At 39.3% G+C, this 17,540-nt stretch overlaps 2 protein-coding genes across 7 annotated transcripts in view; one reads left to right on the forward strand and one right to left on the reverse strand.

Moving 5' to 3' along the window:
• CCDC146 (coiled-coil domain containing 146) overlaps positions 1-17,540 on the reverse strand; it is a 4,019,163-nt gene that overhangs the window by 2,495,010 nt on the left and 1,506,613 nt on the right. The gene's annotated exons all lie outside the window — the stretch shown is intronic.
• LOC122815746 (fibrinogen beta chain-like) overlaps positions 1-17,540 on the forward strand; it is a 674,021-nt gene that overhangs the window by 173,541 nt on the left and 482,940 nt on the right. The window lies entirely within an intron of this gene.

The raw sequence follows: 17,540 nt of genomic DNA on the forward strand, positions 1-17,540 counted from the left end.
GAGGCCCCTCCACAGATCTAACCAATTACTGCCCCATAGCTATTCTCTTACCACTCTCCAAAATACTAGAGAGATGCATTCATTCTCAAGTCTTAGATCACCTCCTTGCTAAAAATCTCCTCTCCAACACACAACATGGATTCCAACCTAACCATAGCACCACCACCGCCTTACTCTCTTTCTCTTTCTCTAACACTATCCTACAAAATAAAAATGCAGGTTACCTCTCCTCAGCTACCTTCCTAGACCTCTCTAAAGCTTTCAACATGGTCCCACCAAACAACTAATCTCTCTTCTCAATAACCTATCCTTCTCTCAACCAGTCATCAACTGGTTTCAGAGTTACCTATCTGACCACCAACAAGCAGTTGTTTGGCAGGACGACCTATCTCCCCAACTACCAGTTTCCATACGGGTTCCCCAAAGGTCCATACTGGGACCCCTACTCTTCTCTATTTTCGCCAATAATATAGCCTCAGCCACAACACATGGCACACTCATACAATACGCAGATGACACAAAAACCCGCTACAACAAAATCACCAAATTCACCACAGGGGCTTCCTACCACACTCACCACTGTCTCTCACTAGCAAAACTGGGCTGGCTAGAGCTCCCTCACCTCCTTCAATGGTACCAACTCGCACTTGCCCACAAACTGATAAACCAGCCACTAAAAGTCCCATCCCTCCAGAATCTATTCCACCCCTACATAACCACAAGACCACTACGATTCAGCCACAAAAACTTCCTACAGGTCACAAGAGCCAATAACTCTGCTGGAGAAGCATTATTCTCCTGCACTGTAGCCAAACTCTGGAACTCCCTCCCATTCTCAATTACCTCTGTAACTTCTTGCACCCACTTCAAATTCTAACTAAAATCACACTTAAAAACTTGCCAGATATGCCCTTGCAACACCCCCTCTAATACCATCCACTCCACCCACCCACTACCTCTCTCGGCCCCCTATCAACAACCTACTCTTAGCAAGCTTGGCTACTCATGTTCCCAGCTACTTACCACATAATACTAACTTCTTGTAGCAACAACTGTTAATAGCTGTTATGTACCTCAAAAACAGACTGCATCAATTGTTCACTGATGAATCTCATCTACATGTGTAACCATGTTTAGTATATGTCACCATATTTTAAAATTGTACTATGTTCAACAGCTGTTTTACATCTATGTTTTACTCTTGTCTTACGCCCTCAGCTGGACTAATGTCTATATTTAAATGCTATGTTTTTTTAACTGCATAATGCAAGTAATACTTAATGTGGAGCTTTTTCTCCCCGGGCTTCCGCTGAAAACGGACCTGTGTCCAGTCGGACTCTCCCGGTCAACAAATGTAAATAAATAAATAAATATTTTTTTAAATCTAAACTATATTGAATAGCTATACTGAAAAATAAAGAGCTACCTGTGTTAAGGTAAAATACAGGCTGTAATAATTGCTCATTCCTGAAAATGCATTCTTTGATGAATTTTACTCAGTCCCTGGCATTCAGAAATGCTTACTGTGATGCAGAAGCCTTACTTCTCAAGTTTTCTGCATCACAGTAGGCCTATCTGATTTACAGACCATTCTCCTGCTATGTTTTCCCCTTGTAGGGCCATATTGCAGAGTGTGATCTTGCTGGAGAAGCCGCATAGTAATGTGTCTCTCCAAGGAAGTTTCTAATACTAATTGTGTTCTCCCTAGAAATAGTCACAGCTCCCTATAAATTCAGCAGAGTGAGAGAATGTCTCTGCCATGTTAATTTTACTCTACAAGGAAAAAGGGAATGCTACTGGTATGTGTGTATGTATGTACTTATGTATGTGTATGGACATGTCAGTGCATGTCTGTAATGGCAAAAATTTAGCTGAATTAATGTGTGTGTATGCGTGTGGCTGTGTCTGTGTGTGTGTATCTGCTTGGGTGGTTCCCCCTATGGGAGTTAGGTATAGGATGCTGACAAAGTATGTATGTATTTGTTTGTGTCTTGGAGCATGAATGTGGTTGTGTGCCTGACTGTTTCCAACAATGTGACCACATCAGTGGGGACTTGTTTGTAGACAGGTGTGTGTGTGTGTGTGTGTGTGTGTGTGTGTGTGTGTGTGTGTGTGTGTGTGTGTGTGTGTGCTTCTGTGTGCATATGTGCATATAGAGAAGTTACTCTGCAACCACAATATGCAGTATGCTAGGGTGAGTAGTAGTTCACTCAGGTTTGACAGTGCAGTGTTTGATTCAAAGACATGGGAATGAGACAATAATAATGGGTTTCTCTAGATGGCTTTACCGTGTCTCTGAAACAGAGATTCACCCCATGGTGCTAATTGACCAGCATGCATTGGCCAGTTGGCATGGACAGAGAAATAGAAATTCTCTTAATCCTAGAAAGTATCTTTTAAGTAATAAAGTAAAAAGACAATATCAAATACACACATAAAAGAAAACAATCAACAGCCTGTTTAAAAATAAAATAAATGATCCAGAAGGTTGGACTGAATGCATTATGGGTTTATAAATTCATAGGTACTTATTAGATTATGGATTGTGATGATCTTAGAAATCTAACCTTATATTCCCATGATAGTTTTTAGCCCTTCTATTTTGCATATATGGACAGAACTAGGATATGTTGGGACATTTACATGTTCATAGGTTGATACTAGGCTATCGGCCCTGGGGCCTATATAAGCCTAGCCTAAAAAGATTCCCTGGCTTTTGCCACTCAAGAAAATTATTTTCCTGTGCCTTTGTCAAGCAATGCTGTAGAAGTGATCCCTGGGGTGAATTTTCTATTTCCCATCCAGTCATCAAGATTTTTCTTAAAGAGGGCCAATGAGGAGCTTTGCTTGACATGAATGGGTAGTTTGTTCCTGAGTATGGGAAGTCTCTGGGATAGGAATCTATCCCTCCAGCATGTTCTGTTTATCGTGGTGACAAGGTTTAGGTCCCTGGAGCATGTGGTTCAGCGAGATTGGGATTCCTTTAAGTGTAGCATGTCCAACAGCTCTGGGTTTGACATAGTTTTGTATGTTAGGCAGAAATCACCTCTGAGTAGGTGATATGCGACGGAGTAGAGCTGGAGTTTTTTGAGACGGTCTGCGTATGGCATCTGTTTGAGGCAGTAATCCTCTTAGCGAGGTATTTCTGTGACCCTTCTAATTGTTGTAGGTGTCTTGTGAGATGCATGCCAAATGGGGCATTGTACTCTATAATGGGGCTGATGAGGGATGAGTAGAGAGGAACAATAACTCATTTTTTTCTAGAGGAGAACCCTTTTGTGATGAGGTGTGACATGAAGAAGGATTTCCTGACTACTGTGGCGATGTGGTTATCTAAGGAGAGACTAATGTCCACCTGTGTCCCGAGGTCTCATCACACGTTCAGTGTTTAGTGAGCTACCGCCTACGTGGTAGTTCATTAGTACCGAGTTTTTCCCAAAGGGGATGACAATGCACTTCTTGGCATTGAGCTTGAGGCCATGACTTTGACACCAAGCATCTGTCTGTGAGGCCCTTTTGTAAAATGTCTGCATCATTAGGTGATTCTATTATGGCTCCCAGCTTGCAGTCATCTGCAAACTTTGTTAGCCAAAGACCTTCTGTGTTGGCCTGCACTTCAGAAAAGTAGATGCCGAACAGGAGATGACCCAGGACCGAACCCTGTGGTACTCCACTCGTCACTGGTCTGAAGTCGGACTTGTTGTCGGCTACTTTTACTGTGTGGGTTCTGTCAGTGAGCCAGTTTGCCACCCATCTTGTGACACAGGGATTTATGCCCAGTTTAGTGTTAAACCAGGGGTGAATTTGTGGTTACTAATTCATTCATCTAAATTATATTTGAACAAAGTAAGAGAAGTAATTTGCTTTGTGTGGAGTGGAACCTGGTTTGAAATAAGTATTGTACTCTATGATACAAACCTATCCCTCCAACATAATCGATTTATTTTGCAAAAGAGATTGAGTTCCTTCTAATGGGTGTTTATGATACCACTGGACTTGTGAATGTGTGATAGATAAGACAGAATAGTGTCTGTTGAAGCCCCATATATGAGGCAGAGGTCACCTGATAAAAGGTAAAAGGCTTCAAGACAGTCTGTATACAATTTACGTCCCTGATATTTTTAATGAGAAAGTGTTATGGTCATTCCAGTTGTGACAAATGTTTGAACAGGTACATACTGAAAGGGTTATTATACTCAGTGATTGGCGTACTGATACAGTGGAATGACTACTCATTGGATCTATTCACAGTACCTTTGGATATAAGTTGTGCAATAAAAAAGAACTTCAGTACAACAATGGATATATAGTGATCAAAGGCAGTTCACTGTCAACATATGTTTCCAGATACTTAACTACAGGATTAATTTTAAGGGGTGTGTTGTCAATGTGATAGTAACAAGGAAAGTCATACTTGCTGAAGGATATGATTATACATTTCATGGCATTTGATGGGGACTAGCTGTCATCCAGTTCATAATTTGGTCTCTTTGCCCTATGGGGAATGTATGAGACTTAGACGGCTATGTAATACATACATGGATTTTTTAAAGAAATTAGTGTGACTAGTGAGATGTTTAGATTGAGGGGCTATAGTGAAGCTAGTATTCAAACAGCTATAGATAAGGTTATTAATGAACAACATAAAGTTGGTACTTATAAGTATGGAAGTAAGGGGTATAAGTTAGATGTTAGAAATCAAGAGAAAAGATTAGTTTATGTTGTCTTTACATATAGTCAGACCCCCCAACCGTTCCGAATTACTCGGTTTTTACCGAGTTTTGGGGTCCAAATGAAGGGGTGCCATGATTCCTGAGTGGCACCCCTTCATTTCCGATTTTTCTTTTCTTTTTTAAATTTTTCGCGCTGTCGGGGCTGACGTCATCACGTGCGCGATGACGTCAGCACCGTCAGGCTACCAGCCAGTCGGAATTGAGCTCAAGGAGCTCGCATCATCATTTCCGGCTGGCTGGCGGTTAAGTTAACGGCGGGAATGCAACATGTGGAACAGAAGAGGCCGACTCAGCGAGCCCTGAAACGGATTAATGGCAGCAGCAAAGGGGCCAGGGATATAGCGAGCTCACGGAGCTGGGATTAATGGCGTTAGCAGGCTGGGGAATACAGCGAGCCCTGAAATGGTGCCGGGCCCAGGATTAATGGCAGCAGCAGCAACATGAGGATGGAACAGAAGAGGCCGAGCACTACTCAAGGTAAGAGAGAGAGTGTGTGTGTGTGTGTGTGTGTGTGTGTGTGTGTGTGTGTGTGTGTGTGTGTGTGTGTGTGTGTGTGTGAATTGCCAGTCACATAATGCTAATCTAAAAACAAGTTGAAATATCCCTTCCACACTGAAAAAAGCCTTTCCATTCAATGAAGGAAAATAAAGAGCAGTGAGAAACACAAGATATGTTTAGAATGGAATGAAATCTGAACTAGAGAATGGCTTAGCATACAAAGGAAAGTTGGTTCAACCAAATGTTGATTCTTTTACATATGTTTTAGTTGATGTTAATAAATAATGAGAAAAAGAGTCTTTATAATTCCTAAGGCAGTAAAACTGCTTCACAGGCTTTGTGATATTATTTTATCTAACAGAAAAGTGTCACACTGGAGACTTCGCCTGCAGTGTGATTTTTGAAAACTACACAAATAGGTCTCAAACTACTAATGAACACACAGAGGTAAAAAGAAGTATACAGAAGAAAGCCTCTGAAATTTCCTACTCAACTACCCCTTTCATGGTGTGTGCTAAGGCTCTCTATTATCATTGCAAGTCCCATTGTTACAAAAATAAATAAAATGAATGATAAAATGCACAAATAAAGAGAAACTAATAGATATACAAGCAAAATGGCAAAAGTAAACACATACATTAGTGCTTTTAAAGCAAATTTGCAAGAAGGCATTGCTTCTTGCAGATCTACTTACCCTTGTTTTGATGGTATACTATGAAATAACTGCCCCTAGGAGTAAAGGGAACACACTTTAAGGTACTGCAATCTCAGACTCATACTTAGTATCACACTGTTCTTGGGATCACATTTGTGGTTCCTTCACTTTCAAAAGAAAACTGCCTCCTAGAAATTCAAATAAAGGTGACTACAAATAGCTATTCTGCTGTAAATTACTCTGAAATTTGTAGCAGTATAAAGCAGATGCAAGTATAACATTACTACATGCCCAGAAACAAACCTGAAAAGTGGTATGAAGCTACAAATATTCCTCATATAAGAAATAAAGTCATTCTAGGTCCACTAGTGCAGCTAGCCTCCTTGTAATTTTCTCACCCTCCTCTTTTTTTTTTCTTGCATCCTCCACCCATTGCAACCTTCCATGAATTACCAAATCTATTGCACACGACATATTTTCTCCAAGACTGGAAAAAAATGTTTCCCATAGCTTTCAGATGTCAGACACTCCAGGCCCATCCAATATAATTATACACAAACTAAAAACAAAACTGTTCTGATCACAGGGAATCATCCAATACCAAAAAGTGAAGTAGAAGCAAGAAAACCATATATAGAAGTCAAAGAAAAATTGACAAACGTTAACCATTGAGACAGCTACACCTTGCATTTGCAATGTCCTGCATACAGAGAGAGACAAAGTCATAAAACAGTAGGATATGTGAGAAGAAAGTAGAGCAATATGGGATAAAGACATGCAGGTAGTTCTAACAATGACAAGAAAAATAAATTTCAAACATACTTAACTCAATCAAGCCTAAAACGCCTTTCTTGTATACTTGCAGTTCAAATGCCCCCATATAATACACTTGGTGGCTAGAGGTATTGAGACTCAAACCCTGTACCCTTTAGTACAGGGTAAAAAGAGCCTACTATCCCTAGCCACCACCATTTCTGACTGAATTGAGACTTGAGAGCTATGATGAGAAGAACACTTTTTTTTTGTGCTAAAAGTTTAGAGCTATGATAAAAAGTGAACACACAATTTGAATTCCCCTATTATTGTTTTTGTGCTAACAGTTCAGAGATATGGTGAGTGAGAAGTGAGAACTGAATTTGTATTCCCCTATTATTGGCTTTGTTTGTCCATGTTTTTTGTGTTGAGGTTAAGAGCTATGTTGAGAAGTGTGAAATGAATTCACTAAATGATGGCTATTAAGTTTCAGTCTTCCTATTTTTCAAGCAGCTGCTGATATGGGATAGTGGTATGTTGTTCTGAATGTAGCGCATAGAGTCATGGGTTCAAAACCTGCCAGTGAAATGCATGATGGTAGCACAACATTTTATTCTAGCAACTTTACAAAATTATACAAGCAATGTTTACAATGTGTCCCTGGTTTTTGACCTTTTGTCCCCCTCCCCCCCAAAAAAATGAAATTGAAAATAAGTGCGAAACGCTGTGCAAGATGCCTATGGCTTACACTACTGTCATTCAATTTATGGTGTGGGTGTGGAAGCAGACTTTTATGTTGGAAAAGTTCTGAATTGGGCAGTTTTATCATTACTGGTTCATGTGTTTTGTTTCATTGCCTACAGTACTGATTACTGGTAAAATGTTCAAACAATAAATTTAAAATGCGCTCTAACATGTGTGTTGTATTATACAAATAATATAATTTAATAAAGTCAGGAAGGTGTATAAAGAAAAGAACACATGTATCATGTTATCTTTTTTTGTGTGCAAGGGGCCAATGATTTGAAAACAGCCCAAAGGTAATCTTTATCCACAACTGGCCAGATGCATTTTCTTTGGATGTGGTGTGGATTTCAATGCTGTTTCAGTGAATGTGAGTTTCAAGGGCAAAGTTTAATGTCAAGCCTATTTTCATTGTGGGATAGTATTGTTTTGTTTACCAGATGATGTATTTTAGTGTTTCTGCATTGTTGTGCTGTAAAATGTAAAAATAAAATTCAAATCATTGTAGAAGTAAAGCAGTATGCATACATTAGTGTTTATGGTAAATGGGGCAAAATAGCCAGGTAACAGGACACTGGAATGGCTGCAGGGGGACTCTGGTCTGGTGCCATGTTTTGGTTGTCTGTTCTTTAATTTGGGTTCGAACGTTGGTATCCCATAATTCCATTGGAATGGGTGGGGTTACATAATTATGTATGCAAATTAGATGTTAATCAGCATACAGATTTGTACCTATTTTTCATGGGCCTTGTACAGATTTTTGATGTTTCCAGGTTGAGAGGTATGCATATAGTGTTTTCAGTGATGTTTTAATAGATATTGTTAAACACTACTCAAATTTTTTGTTTAGATCAATGGACCTAAAAAAATTATTGTCTGGGTCTCTAGGCATCTCATTTCGTATAGGTAGGAATTTAAAAGATATTTTGGTACATAATAAATTTAAATATCCCACTGAGACATTGCAATATAGGACCATGCAGAAATTAGGAACTTCACCCTGTGGTCATTGCAATGTATGTCATTATATTGTTCCAACTTTTAAGTATATAAATAGCCATGTATTTGAGGTCAAAAATATATATAGCTGTAATACTGAAGGTATTATTTATGCATTGAAATGTCAGTGTAACCTTGTATATATAGTAGAAAGTAAAAGGAAGTTTAAAACTAGACTGCAGGAGCATGTCAGGAATATTATAAATAATAAAGAAGATAGCCCTGTTGCTAAACATTTTATGCTGGTTCACAATTCTAATCCAAATGGGTTACAAGCCACTATCTTAGAATATATTATGAAAGGTGTATTTTCTGATGATTTGTATAAAAAGAAGTTGTTATATAAAGAAACTATTTTTATTTTGAAATATGACACTTTATTTCCTCAGGGTCTGAATGTGGAATGTAACTGGAGGCTTCTTATCTGATGAAAAAGTAGTATTAAGTATTTTTTAATGTTTATTGATTAATTGGATTAGGCTGCTTGTTTAATTGTTAGATGTATTAGGGTATATAAACTGTGTAAGTTATGTGATGTTTTATACTCCTTGAAGGCGGTTGCCGAAGCGCTAGAGGTGCAATAAACTGGTGTTTTAAGTGGATTCTTCGTCTGTGGTCTTCAGATGCCAGCAACAACCTACTTATCAGTCCGCAGGACATCAAAGGCAGATAGAAGGATACCTACCAGCAGCTTCTGAACAAAGAAAACTCTGTAGAAGCTGTAATGCCCCAGACCCAGCATGCGATCACAGAAGAGGAGGAGCCTACCATAGAAGAAGTAAGAACAGCATTAAAGAAAATGAAGTCAGATAAAGCATCAAACTCAGAGGTTACAGTGTTGAAAAGGTTAGGAGAGTGGCAATGAACAGAGAGAGAGAGATGGCGACAGTTGACATGACACCCTGACTGCATGTGGAAAATGGGAAAAAAAGGGGGTTTATAAGGATGATAATGATGACACAGAGCCATCAACCTTAACTTCTTGAGTCGTATTTGTGAGACAGTTTGTTATCCAATGAGTTACACAGGGATTAGCATTAAGCTGGGAGAGCTGATCTATAATACCTGAGTGTGGGATGGTGTCAAATGCCTTCACAGGGTTTAGATATGCAGTGTGTGCACTGTTTTGCTCTCATCCATTGCTTCAGTGACGTTTTCAAAGAAGTCTACCAGATTAGGTAGGCACAACCTGCCCTTAACAAATCTGAACTGGGTTCAGCCATTTGCCTACTGTATGATCTTGCGCAAGTCACTTAACCAGGTATTGTTTCTGAGTCACCCCTGAAAAAGAACTTTGTGTCCAGTGGGTCTACCTGGTTAGCAAGTGGGTATTATTATTGCCTATATCTTTATATATTAATTCTATAATGAGGCTTTCCATAGACTGACAGATAAGGCTGGTCAGGTTTATGGATTAATAATTATCAGGGTCCATTAAAGCCTACCTTTCGGCAAGGGAACAACTGGTGTTGTCTTCCATTCTGTATGAAGCCTGTTTTAAGGATGATATTGAATAACTTCTGTTGGGGATCAGACACAACATGTTTCAGGCTGACTAGTAGGCTCCCTGGGATATTATTTGGCCCCATAGATGTTGTGCTCTTGGCCTTAGATACTGCTTTTAGAACGTGTTCTTGGGAGATATGAGTGGGATGTAGGTGTGTAGATGTGATCTGAGAATACTGGAGGGGTGAGAGGGGGAATTATTATGTTTTATTATTCTGATAAATAAACAAAAAAATAATCATCCAGTATGAGTCTACAAACAAAGTGAAAAGAAATGTAACTCACCACGCAATATTACAATATGAAATGTCAAAACCCAGTGCTGAAATACAATCTGAATAACCACACTCGGTCAATGAATATCTATTCATTGTCCGAGTGTGGTTATTCGGATTGTGTTTCAAAATTCATTGTCCCACAGATTCTGTTTCAGTATTCATTGCCCGAGTGTGGTTATTCGGATTTTGTTTCAATATTCATTGTCCAAGTGTGGTTATTCGGATTGTGTTTCAAAATTCATTGTCCCACAGATTGTGTTTCAGTATTCATTGTCCAAGTGTGGTTATTTGGATTGTGTTTCACTATTCATTATCTGAGTGTGGTTATTCAGATTGTGTTTCAGTATTCATTGCCCGAGTGTGGTTATTCGGATTGTGTTTCATATTCATTGTCCGAGTGTGGTTATTCGGATTGTGTTTCAGTATTCATTGTCCGAGTGTGGTTATTCGGATTGTGTTTCAATATTCATTGTCCGAGTGTGGTTATTCGGATTGTGTTTCAATATTCATTGTCCGAGTGTGGTTATTCAGATTCTGTTTCAATATTAATCACTAATACCCAAAGCCACCTGCATCCAATATGCAGATGACTCCACCCTGATCTGTTCTGATGTCTCTCTCCCACAACTCCAAGCTAAAACCCAACACTGTTTTGCTAAAGTCGAAAAATGGTTCTCTGAATTGAAACTCATACTTAATCCAGCAAAAACCAAGCTGCTGCTATTTTTCCCCTCAGTATCCACTCCCCTAGGAAATGAACTTCCAATTCCTAACAATATGCCCTTCCATGTAGAATCCACCAACGGCACCATCATAGAGCCTGTCTCCAACACCAAACTATTAGGTGTTACTATCGACCACAAGCTTAAATTCGACATACACATTTGCCAATCCATTAAGACAGTAAACAAAAAACTCGGGTCAATGTACCGTATAAAGAACTTTTTGACCCCTCATGCCAAACTAACCATTGCTCGCACTCATCTCCTCTCCACCCTCCTGTACGCCTCCCCAATACTTTCTTTCCTCAATAAGCGTGAGCTTAACATGCTCTCCGTTGCCTACAATCACATTGCCAGATTTATAACAGGAACACCTTACCGTACTCACCATTGCCTTAACCTAAAGAAACTTGGCTGGTTGGAACTGCCCAATCTTCTCAAACTCAACCAACTTACTGAAGCATTCAAAATAATTAACCAACCTGATAGAACCCCCTCTCTGAGCAAAATACTAACCCCCTACTCTAACCTAAACTGCCTTCGATCAGCAAATAGTGTTCTGATACAAACCATTAAATCTAAGAACTCGGGTGGAGATGCTCTCTATGCCAACTCCATAGGAAAACCTTGGAATTCCCTTCCAAACAACCTAAGACTTATGACCTCGATTAATCAATTCAAAAATAATCTCAAAGAATTCCTAAAGTCACACTGGTTATGTCCTTGTCCTAAACCAGGCTAAACCCGATAAACTAACTACCACCTTAGTCTCTTCACCTTTTTAGAGATTATAATCTCAACCGCTCGGCTACTCAATGCAACCATGTTTTTAAACTAATCTCCTTCTCATATGAATGTTAAATAAGTCACATGTATTGCCTGCTGTCTTCTTTCATACTTATATTAATACTATTTTCTCTGAATGTAAATGTATTGTTGTCCTCTCATTATGTTGGAGCTTTTCTCCCCGGGCCTCTACTGAAAAGGGACATGTATCCAGCTAGACTAGCCCAGTCAACAAATGTAAAATAAAATAAAATAAATAAATAAAATAAAATAAATAAATATTCATTGTCCGAGTGTGGTAATTCGGATTGTGTTTCAGCACTGGGTTTTTGAAGTTTTTTATTGGTGTCCTCAAAGTTTTATTCAATATTACAATATATTACAACATAGCTAGCACAACTAATACCTAAATGTATTTCATCCAGGTCAAAAAATAGTTGTCATCCCTCTGTACCCTGCTCTAATTAAACCAGTTATAGAGTGCAATGTCTCCTTTGGTATGCATGTATTGAGACACAACTAAAAAGGCTCCAGCAGCTCCTATCAAAAAGATTAGAGGTCTTAAAGCCATTCCGTTAAGGACCTAACCTTCCTTGACTTTTTAAATTTCCATAAAACAAACAGCTCCACAAATACTGGGCCTAAGGATCTGAATTTCCACCATCAAATAAGCATAACATGTGAGAGGAACACATATATTACCTCTCTGTTACTCCGTCTCTGGAATAAATTACCTTATATGTCAAACAGAGGGACACACACATCCTTCAAAACTAACTGTGATGATTGGATGGATATCTGCAAATTCATCACTGGCCTGAACTGCTTCACTTTGTTGGAAGTGGGACATACAACATGATGATGGGTATCAGCAAGTCACAAATATCTCATGTCTTACTTGCCTTGTAATTTATATGATCCTACCTTCCTATGACCAAAGGTTACTAATAAAACTGTCTTTCAGCTTTTCCCGGTTACAGGTCACCACAGGCGGAACTCCGGTCCACTAATGATTGGCAGTGAATTTTTACAGTGTCAAGTTACCAGCCCGGCGCCCAACATTCAATGAAGGCACACACATGCTTGCACCTACCTGCATGTCTTTAAATTCATTCGACCATGGGGAGGACATGCAGAATCCGCACAGAAGGCGCTCCAGCCGAGAATCGAACCAGAAAGCCTTTTGCTGTGACCACAACTGCAGCCATACCAAAGGCTACTAATAAAATCACATCAAATGTTGCTATCTAAATAGTAAAGTCCAGTGATCAGAAATGCTAGGCAGATAATAGTAATTACAAACTTGTTTATTTAGAATACACAAAGCATTCAGGCCAATGCCCTTCCTCAGTTCGGTAACACACTGAGGAAGGCAATGGCCTGAAATCAATATAAACTTTCAAAGTCTCTGCCTTAACAAAATAATTATATGCTTTGTAGGGCAAGTTTATAAACAAAAGCAGAACATCTAAAAAAACAAAATATGGTGGAATAATGACATCTTGTAGAGGGAAGTTGTTGGATTTTTGTTCTGTATAGATATTTCTTGGAAAAAGAATTTATAGGAAAGGAAAGAAGTCCTAGAAGTTATTCTTCCTAAAGGTAAGCCTTAAAATTTTTGTAATAAATAACTCTGTGGTTCATGGACCAAAGAGGAAATTCCACATTACTGAGTTGTCTAAAATTTGCAGTTTAACATCTTCAGAGAAATTCTCATGTGAACTAAGCATACCAACATGTGGATTATGCTAATCATGGCTGCTTTAGTAGTTGCTTTTCCTGCATCAGAAGCACACCTAAATGCCTGAAGACATAAGTTTATTAGCTTTAACATTAGCAAGTAACCCCTCTTTAATTTTTGAATATGCTACTTTCTTTCTGTTTTCTAAAGCATATTCAAACATAGAATTTTGAAACAGTTACATGTGAGATAAACAATAATGTAGTCTGAGTGTTATTTTGCTTGACGTATACTCCTTTTATCATAAACTCTCCACCAATTTGTCATTTCTGGAAAAGGTAAGAACATTATGGTAAACAGGAGGTACAGAGTGCCTCAGCAGGTGAAGGCACAGCTAACATTATCACACTTGATTTAGTTTACTATAGAGAAAGTATTTTCTACATCAAAAGTATGAAATAAATCAAATGACTTCTAAGATGGTGTATGAGTATCAGGATGCCTAGAAATTAATTCTGCAAATATTTGAAGACAAGAGGGCACTCTCCCCATTGATTCTGGGACTTTAAGCTTCTCTGATAACACACTTTTAGAGAAGGAAGTTTCAGATAATAGGATCATAGGAAGTTACTAGGCTAATGGCCCTAGGACCCTTAAAAGCCTAGCCAAGTTCTACCCACCACGATCAGCACCTATTACCCCTGGCCAAGAGGGACACATGTGGAACCCCCAAGGTGAATTTATGGTTACCTATCCAATCGTCCAGACTGTATTTGAAAAGTGCCAATGAGCTGCTCTGTTTGACATGAAGTGGGAGTCTGTTCCAAAGGTGTGGTAACCTCTGGGAGACAAATCTGCCCCCCCACCAGGTTTTATTAATGTCACATACCAGGTCCAGGTCTTTAGAGCGAGTAACCCATGTACTGTCTGACTTGAGGATATGCAGCATTTCCAATAAAGCAGGGTCAGAGATTGCCTTATATGCAAGGCAGAGATCACCTCTGAGTAGTCTGCATGAAAAAGAATAGAGTGACAGTGATTTCAGATGATCCACACAGGACAGATGCTGAAGAACTTGAATTTTCCTTATGAGGAACATTTGTGGTTTCTCCAAATGTTGCAGGTGCTTGAAAAGGTACATACCAAAAGGGGTGCTGTACTCAATTAATGGCTTGATGAGGGAAGAGTACAGGGAGGTTAGAACTTCTTTTTTCTGGAGGCAATGCCCTTACTTATGAGATGAGCAATATAGAATGTCCTTCTTATCACGGTGGAGACATGGTGATCAAAGGTAAGGTTGCTGTCAACCTGTGTGCCCAGGTCTCTCACTACTGAGTGCATACTTAAGGTGTTGCTATTGATGTGGTAGTTAGCAGGAACATCTCTCTGCTGACATCATTTGGAGATTCTATGACCACTCCCAGTTTACAGTCATCAGCAAACTTTGTCAGCCACAGACTTTTAGTTTTTCCTTGTACTTTAGAGAAATAGATTCCATACAGTAGAGGTCCCAGGACTGATCCCTGTGGAACACCACTGGTTACAGGTCTGCTGTTGGAGGTGGCTTCCCCTATTTTGACTATATGTGTTCTACCAGTGAGCCAGTTAGTGACCCATCTAACAGTATAAGGGTAGATACCTAGCTGGGTCAGTTTGTCAATGATGCCTGAGTGGGGGATAGTGTCAAAAGCCTTGGCTAAGTATAAGTAGGCTGTATGCACAGATTTCCCCTCATCCAGGGCTTTGGGGACTGTCTCGAAGAAATCCACCAGGATTAACTGGCATGATTCTCCTTTTGACAAATCCAAAATGAGTAGGTTCAAGTGTTTGGAGATTACATATATCTTTGTTGATAAGGTCCATGATGATTCGCTCCATGTCCTTGCAGATAAGGCTAGTCAGGCTAATAGGTCTATAGTTCCTGGTGTCAGTGGAAGCACCACCTTTGTGCAAGGTAATAACGGCGGCCATTTTCTGTTCAGATGGGACAAAGCTGGTGCTTAGACTATGATTGAAAAGAGTACCCGATGGTGTTACTAATTCTTGTTGAACCCCTGTAGGATGCAGTCTGGGATGCTATCAGGCCTCATAGATGCTGTATTTTGACCTTAGAGAGGACGTTTATGACCTGCTGTTTAGAGATACAAGGTAAGGGACAGGTGATAGGGATGTCATGGGGTACATGTGGTGGGGACAGGAGAGTGAAGTTTTCACTGAACCTGTTGGCCAACAGGTTAGCTATGTCCACAGGGTCAGCATATGTGGTATCATTAACTACCAATTTGGCATAAATCTGGGTCTTTCCTTTTAGGTTATGGATGTAACTAAAAATGTCTTATGGTTGTCCTTAGTTGAGGAAGCTAATCTGGATTTGTAGTTTGCTTTGGAGGACTTCACAAGCAGTCTTGTTTGCTAGTTTAAGATGAGGAGGGAGTGTTTCCAGTTTTGGACTCACTCCCTCTTACTCTTAGACAGCAATTTCTTCCTCTTATTGTAAAGCCTGTTAATGGCAGTTGTCCACCACGCAGGTTTGCTCTTCCATGAGGAGCTTGTTTTGGCCTTGTCAGGTAAGGCTGAATCAAAGCAGTTATACAGGTGTTTGCATAAAGCATTGGTGTAGAACTCAGCATAGCTGCCAGTTCCATCTGAGGGGGGAAGTGCACCAAAGCTATTTATGCCATCCCGTAACAGGTTATAATCTGCTTTGGAGAAGTTTTTTAATTTAGTTTAGTTTAGTTACTGCTGGGAGGGTGGCAGGTGTGATAGTTACTTAAAATGAGACTGATGTGTGGTCAGATCTCACCAGAAAAGACCTCACAGTGGGGGTGCTACAGTGGTCCTCCATATTGATAAGCACCAGATCCAGGATGTGGGCCAGTCATAATTTCTGTCAATAAAATTAACTATATCACTACATTTACCATCGTCTGGGAGTCAAGCTGATGCTTCTTTGTATGCATCTTCATAGTTGGAAGCAATAAATTGTTCAGTGAGGTGCTAAAATTAAACAATAAATCTTCATCAGGTGATGAAGAAGAAGAAGATGTATTCCTAGTTATTTTATGTTTGAAAGGAAAATCCACATATGCTAAAGTAGGTGATGACTGTTCAAGACTTCCCATGAGCCTAGAGCAGTCTCCATGAGGCACCACTATATATACTGAGGGACTGCTCATCACATTGTAAATAATCTCTTCATCTAGTTCGCTTGCAGTCTATATTGGTAGGGCTGGGACTACTATGAGATGTTCCTGAGCATAAATACTGTAGGATTGGATAGCTGTAAAAATGTAGGTTCTTCCTACATTGAAACCTGTAGCTCAGGCTTGTGAAGTTCTTCTCAAAAAACAGTTATAATGCTTCTAAGATAACCTCAAGGATGATCATTCCCTGTAGCTTTGTTGGTACTAACATAAGTACCTGCTTCAGCTTAATTTTCGGTACAAATGTGTGATGAGACTCCCCTGGTAGAATAAGGACCAACTTTTTCCACTTCAGTGGGGGGTTTTATAAAATGAAAATACCAGCCTCCGGAGAAGAAAGTATGAGTCTGAAATCTTAGAATTCATGGGCAGTGAAATTTTTATTCATTTTTTTACCATATATCAATGTGCATCTTTTGAGAAAAAAAAAAAAAAACTTTTTAATTCAGATTTTAGTTGTTTCGTTGAAATTCTGGCAGTGTTTACAATTACTGACAATATGATCAGGGGCCAAACAGAATAAGCATTTCAAACGGAAGTATTTAGCTTGATATTGCAATTATTTTTGTTAATATGCTTTAATATTGAATCCTAACATATAAAACAATGATGCTTTGATGACATACACCAATAAATAAGCCACAGGAGAGTGAAAACATAACTTGCCATGTAGGCAAAATCTACTTCAGCTGAGTCAGAGATGTGTTACACTTGAAATGGTGAGAAAATTAAGACAATGTGCATTGATGTGCAATACAAAAGGAAGCCATGTGCATAAGTACATCAGTGTGTATCAGAGCGGGTCTGCCTTTACTTTGAGCTACTGCTTTTGCAGTTTAGGCCACAGGAGAAAAAAGCCAAGGTTAGAGAACCCCAGATGTTGTGATTTACTACAGCAGTGACTATTCCCAATAAAGCTATATTTAATATTGTAATTGCTCTGCAATGTACAATGCATTTTTTCCTTAATCAAGCTACAGTT

The sequence above is a fragment of the Protopterus annectens genome, chromosome 11.part0 (assembly GCF_019279795.1).
Source record: "Protopterus annectens isolate FY-2018-M chromosome 11.part0, PAN1.0, whole genome shotgun sequence".
NCBI lineage: Eukaryota > Metazoa > Chordata > Ceratodontiformes > Protopteridae > Protopterus > Protopterus annectens.